The sequence below is a fragment of the Eriocheir sinensis genome, chromosome 36 (genome assembly GCF_024679095.1).
Source record: "Eriocheir sinensis breed Jianghai 21 chromosome 36, ASM2467909v1, whole genome shotgun sequence".
In the NCBI taxonomy this organism is placed as follows: domain Eukaryota; kingdom Metazoa; phylum Arthropoda; class Malacostraca; order Decapoda; family Varunidae; genus Eriocheir; species Eriocheir sinensis.
In genome coordinates, this window is record NC_066544.1 from 1,339,627 (window position 1) to 1,346,930 (window position 7,304).

The window sequence follows — 7,304 nt, forward strand, 5'->3', positions numbered from 1 at the left end:
TCCCTCTCATCATGACTGGATAGTACAGTAACTACTCCATGTTAGAGGAAAACTCTTTTTGCCTTAGCGGAGCTAGATCCACAGTCTGCTGAAGGTGTTCACGCGGGTGGCGTCCCACGCTGTCTGTGTGTGTGTGTGTGTATGTATGTAATTCACCTCTTGGTCTCCTGCGGGTCTCTCGAGAGAGAGCCAGCCGTTCCCCTACGGAAGGAGCTCAGAGCTCATAGTGACCGATCTTTGGGTAGGACTGAGACCACTCACACACAACACACCGCGACAACGAGGTCACAACTCCTCGCTTTACGTCACGTACCTACTCACTGCAAGGTGAACAGGGGCTACACGTGAAAGAAAATAAACCCAACTTATCTTCACCTGGTCGGGGAATGGAACCCCGGTCCTACTGGTTGTGAGGCAGACGCTCTAACCACTGAGCCACCAGGCCGTGTGTGTGTGTGTATGTGTGTGTGTGTGTGTTCCCGAGTAAGTTAAATGACAAAGTTTTTCCACTGCTATTATTTTTTTCAGTTTTGCTCTGAGCTTTTGTTTTAAATGAAAAAATAAAACTCCGATTTTTCTTTTTGAATAAATTGTGCTGATTCACTGCTTCCACCACGTGACAATGTGATAATAGTGATTTGAAAATAGTAGTAGTAGTCACCATCATCATCATCATTATCATCATCAGTAGTAGAAGTAGTAGTAGTAGTAGTAGTAGTAGTAGTAGTAGTAGTAGTAGTAGTTCTTGTAGTAGATGTAGTAGTAGTAGCAGCAATAGTAGTAATAGTAATAGTAGTAGTAGTAGTAGTAGTAGTAGTAGTAATAGTAGTAGTAGTAGTAGTAGTAGTAGTAGGAGGAGGAGGAGGAGGAGGAGGAGGAAGAATATTATAGCGGTAGTAGGGTGTATTAATATTATTATTATTATTATTATCATTATTATTATTATTATTATTATTATTATTATTAGTAGTAGTAGTAGTAGTAGTAGTAGTAGTAGTAGTAGTAGTAGTAGTAATTCTAGGGATGGCGGAGGCTGAGTAGTAGTAGTAATAGTAATAATAATAGTAATGGTATTATTATTATTATTATTATTATTATTATTATTATTATTATTATTATTATTAATAGTAGTAGTAGTATTAGTAGTAGTAGTGATAGTCTTAGTAGTATTGGTAATAACAGTAGTAGTAGTAGTTGTTATTAGGAGGAGGAGGAGGAGGGAGGGGGGAGGAAGAGGAGAGGAATAGTACTATAGCAGTAGTAGGGTGTATTAGTAATAATAGTAGTAGTAGTAATTGTGGTAATTTTAGGAAAGGCGGTGGCTGAGTGGTCCACGTGAGAATGCGGCGTTCAGGAGCGTCACGGTCGCCACTAGAAACGAACTAGCATTTTATCAGTCATTGCTAAGTGGCCGAAAATTACCCACATACTGTCCTGAAGACAACCCAATAACCTGGACTCTAGATTCTCTCTAAATGATAATAATAATATTAATAACAATAATAAAGTAATAATAATAATTACAATAAGCGGTTTATTTAGTTTCGGAGAGGCGGTGACTTGAGTGATTAGCGTGACGGCACTTCGTCAAGGATGACACGGGTTCGCGCCCCGCCCGGTGCCTCGTCCTGAGATTTTCAGTCATAATCGAGTAGCCTAGGCCTTCCCATTTACTCTCCTGAAGACCACCTATCAACCCAGACTATTATAGATTCTCTCTCCAAAAGAGAGGCTCATTGATGAGCTCCAGGGGGACAACATGAGCCAAGCAAGATGGTGCCACTATAAACATTTGCCTGCGCCACAACGGGAAGGGGGCCGATCAATAGGTCCCATCAAGAAAGCCTACGGGCGCCATAGGCGGAAACGTAGAACACATCTGATAGATACATTTTTAAAGGAAATTCGAACATGAAATAAGTACAAAAAGGGAGAGTGGTGAACGAGAGTCTAACGTATTTGTGGGAAGGCTGGAGTAATGGTGCTTCTGTGGGTGGCGGTGGAGGGTGATTACAAGGTAGTGGTGTCGAGAGAGGGAGAAGGACAAATTCCTTCAGATGACAATGAAGGGTTCATCTTTATATCAAACACTGGGTCAGGGAACAACTGATGGGGAAATACAAGAGAGCTGTATCTGGGAGGTAACTCAGATTACCCGCCTAGTAATGAGGTGCTAAGTCCTTGGCCAACGAGGCAAAGGGGACGGTGGCTACTATCCGGTGTGTACACGCAGTTGTTTCCTGCAACCTTGATGGGGACGGCGTATATTTAGTCCCACCTGAGTGACGAGGCTCCAACACTGTACTATCACCTAAACTGACCTTCCCTTGCAGGAGGATGGGTGGGTTGGTATACTTTGGGGCCTGGGTGTTTTTTTCTTTTCTTTTTTTTACAACAAAGGAGACAGCACAAGGGCACACAAAAACAGAAAACAATGAAAAAAGCTCGCTACTCGCTGCTCCCAGAAAAGAATCAAAAGAGGTGGCCGAAAGAAAGGTCAATTTTGGGAGAAGAAGTGTCCTGACACCCTCCTTTTGAAAGAGATCAAGTCGTAGGCATAGGTGGGGACGGTGATTATAGGCGTCGGCGACACACTCAGCTATCGCTACCCTTCGCGGCACTACTAACACACTGTACTCGCACTTTCTCTATATATAATTTCATAACAATTTCACTAAATAACTTTTGAAATGATGAGTCCCTTGAAGAAATGGGAAGTGATGATGGGTATAGGGAAGGGGAGGGAGAAAGTCAGCAAGCTGACCCGTGCCTGCTAAGGAGCTCCGTGATCCATGGGTGAGGTCAAACCAGTGTACTGGTCCCCGTGAAGTGAAGCCCACCCAACAGGAGGTTAAGAATGAGGATCAGGCATCTGCTCTAAGGCGTTGTGAGTCGCCAAACCCTTTAACTGTTAAGGTAGGGCATCGCTTCAACCACCTATAGTGCGGGAATGGTTGTAGACAAAATTCACACGTTTCAGCCCGTGATTAGCATGTCAGAGGTAGCAGTGTGCTTAGGAAGGGAGGGAGGGAGGAAGGAATGGAGAGGGGGAAATGGCAGGTGTTCTCCATTGTGGACACACACACACACACACACACACACACACACACACACACACACACAGACACACTTATGTTAGGTCTCCCCATAAAACAAGTAAAAAAAAAACTAGAAAGAATACAAAGAATGGCAACGAAAATGGTTCCAGAACTAAAGGGATTGTCATATGAAGAAAGGTTAAAGGAAATGGATCTACCAACATTGGAACAAAGAAGAGAAAGGGGAGACCTAATACAGATTTATAAATTATGGAAGAAACACCAGCAACACACGAGGATACAGTATAAAAATTGAGGAAAGGAAGATGCTTGAGAGACATAAATAAATATAGCTTCCCGCAAAGAAACATAGAGGTTTGTAACAGACTAAGTGAGGATGTAGTATCAGCGAAGAGTGTGCACAACTTTAAGGAAAAGCTGGACAAATACAGATATGGAGACGGGACCACACGAGCGTAAGCCCAGGCCCTGAAAACTACAATTAGTTAAATACAACTAGGTAAATACACACACACACACACACACACACACACACACACACACACACACACACACACACACTTCTCTCTCCCTCAGAGATATTACAACTATTCCTTCACCTCGTGGGCGTTGTTTTATCTGGCTCTTTCGTCTATAGTATACTTATATTTTTTCCCCTCTACCTGTTTTCATTTCCATTTCGTGTCTATTCTCTCAATCTCTATTAATATAAAGTAATTACTGGACGTAGTCTATCTTGATTTCGAGAAAGCGTTTGATAAACTTTCACACAATAAATTACTTTATAAATCAAAGCAATTGACTAGGTATTGAAGGTGAAGTACACCAATGTATCGTGAATTGGTTAAGCAACAGTCAGCAGAGAGTGGTGATCAATAGATTTATAACTCAGAGTGGGCGCCTGTCACTAGCGGCGCCCCTCAGGGCTCGGGTCTTGGCCCAGTGCTCTTCATTATTTACATCAACGACGTGGACATTGGAATCAATAATCTCATTAGTAAATTTGCAGATGACACAAAGATTGGTAACTCGGTTCTCACTGACGAAGACAGACAAAGCCTGCAAGAAGATTTGCATAAAATTCGAGTTTGGTCTGATAGATGGGAGATGCTCTTTAATATTCGTAAGTGTCAGGTTCTTCAAGTTGGAACAAGAAATAAGAAGTTCGATTACGAAATGCGTGGCGTTAAACTCAAAAACGTTCAATGCGTCAAGGACCTGGGTGTCAATATCGCGTCAAACCTAAAATTCTCACAGCAATGCATCGACGCAGCTAATAAGGTGAACGGAATGTTGAACTTTATTAAAATAAACTGAGCCTGGTGGCTCAGTGGTTAGAGCGTCTGCCTCACAACCAGTAGGACCGGGGTTCCATTCCCCGACCGGGTGAAGATAAGTTGGGTTTATTTTCTTTCACATGTAGCCCCTGTTCACCTTGCAGTGAGTAGGTACGTGACGTAAGGCGAGGAGTTGTGACCTCGTTGTCGCGGTGTGTTGTGTGTGAGTGGTCTCAGTCCTACCCAAAGATCGGTCACTATGAGCTCTGAGCTCCTTCCGTAGGGGAACGGCTGGCTCTCTCTCGAGAGACCCGCAGGAGACCAAGAGGTGAATTACATACATACACACACACACACACAGACAGCGTGGGACGCCACCCGCGTGAACACCTTCAGCAGCACCCACCTCATCGACTGCGCTGCTACAGCAGGTGCTGCCGCATGCTCCGCCGAGTCCCGGAAACGGCATCGCTACGCCGACCTCGTCCAAAGGTATGACTTCATGCCGCTGACGGTGGAGACGACCAGAGTCCTTGGTCCCGCCTTCAGCGACCTCATCAAGATCCTCGGCAGACGCATCCGAGAGAGGGAAAAGCGGGAAACTGAGTGGCTGCGGCAGCGGATCAGCCTCGCAGTGATCCGCAGAAACGCAGCAGCGCCTCTCATCTCATAGGCTCTAAGTTCTAACTCGACTTATATTAAGGTATATATTATGTAGGCGGGGTAGGCGGTGGCCGAAATGGTAGCGTACTGGGCCCACATTCACCGCGTGATGGACGACGCGGGTTCGAATCCCCACGCTACCACTCGGATTTTTCAGTCACCGCCGAGTGGCTTAAAACTACCCACATGCTGCCCTGAAGACCACCCATCAACCCGGACTCTAGAGGAAGCCGTCCAAGCGAATCAAGAACGAGTTCCGGGGGGCAGCATGAGCCAATGCAAGATGGCGCCACTATAAACACTCGCCTGCGCCAGAACGGGCTGGGCCGACCATCAGGCCCCACCTGGAAGAAGCCTTGGGCCGACCATCAGGCCCCACCAGGAAGATGCCTACCGGCGCAACATGCAGCGACGTAAAAAAAAAAAAAAAAAAAAAAAAAAAAATTGTATTATAATTCTTATGTTTTATGTAGTATTTATATGTTATACATTAAAAGATATGGCTGAGCGCCACAGTCATCGGCATTCCGACATGGGCCGATGAATTGCAATGCGAACAATTTAATCAATTGTCCCCATCGTAACTCCCTTCTGGATGGAGGCGCCACAAAAAAAAATGAAAACACACACACACACACACACACACACACACACATTCTAACAAAATTAACATAAAAACCGATAACGCAGTGGAGGGGTTTAAGGCTCTACCATACCACGGCGCCGCCTGGCAGACTGTGGATCTAGCTCCGCTAAGGCAAAAAGAGTTTTCCTCTAACATGGAGTAGTTACTGTACTATCCCGTCATGATGAGAGGGAATGCGATATTTTGTGTGTGAAGTCACAGGAAAACCAATAATTTGGCCAGAGAGCAGCTATGGAGCGTTATAGTTCTCCGGGAGAGTGCTGGCAGGAGACAAGGTGAACACACACACACACACACACACACACACACACAAATACACTTGGAATGTTATATTTTTACTCTGATGCTCATTACATGCCCAATACGGATAAATATAAATCCAATCCATTTTTTTTTTACATGCGTAAGAATTATTTTTGAAACGACGCTAAAGAGTACAAAATTCTGCAGAGTAATACTGATTATTTTTTTTTTTTTTTAGGTGCTTCCTGTAGCGCCGGTAGGCTCTTTTGAGGAACCTTTTGAACGGCTCCAGCCCGATAGTGGCGCATGCAATTTTATTTATAATAGCTACCGTGATATATGACTCTTACTTGGCCCATGTTGCCCCACGTTACTCCACTACAACGAAGTCGTTGAAGTTAGGGTTGATTGAAGATCTGAGCAGCATATGGGTGATCTTCCACCACTATGCGACTTTTTGAAAAATCAGCGTGTTTCGGTGGGACTCGAACCTGGGTCCACGGGATCACCACGCCAGCACGCTGACTTAACGGCCACCGTCTCCTCATTATCCATTACGCTTTTTTGTATTTTAAGGGGATGGTTAACACTTTCGGGAAAATCACACACAAAAACTATAAAAAGATAAGACTTCAAACTTCACAGATGACTTGCATTTTTGTTTCTTTCAATTCAGGACAGTTTAGGTCAGGTCACTGATCGTTCTTACGGCCTCATTATCACTCCAACAATTATGTGAAACATGCTATGAATTCGCATTTTCATTGTGTTGCACTCCCCTGCACTCCAGGAGGGACGCGGGTTCGAATCCTGGCCGCCGCGCAGCTGAGGTTTTTCAGTCACCGCCGAGTGGCCTAAGACTACACACATGCTTGCCTGAAGACCACCCGTCAACCTGGGCTCTAGATAACCTCTCCAAAGAGAGGCTCAAAGATGAGTTCCGGGGGGCAGCTTGAGCCAACACAAGATGGCGCGACTATAAACACTCGCCTGCGCCAGAACCCGGGAAGAAGCCTTGGGCCGACCATCAGGTCCCACCGGGAAGAGGCCTACCGGCACAATAGGCCGCGACGTAAAAATAAAAAAAAATAAAAATACTTGACTAGAAAACGTATGAAGTATACTTTTTTATTTTTTTTTGAGTTGCAGGGCTCCAAAGTTTCAATCGATTGTGTCTCGCTTGTGGTTAAGTCCGCGATTTTTTTAATTTCACTAATGTTACTAATGAATAAAAGGTGGCAAAACACTAAAAGTCTTTTAACTTAACTTCGTATAAACTGATAAAAAATAGTATAGAAAAAATATTTTCCTTGCTTTGTAACCAGTCCTTTTGCCTTCACACCTTTGCCGGCACTGATGGGGTTCACATTGCTGGACTTCACTTATACTTTTAGGCTTTCCAAGCTCACCTGCCAC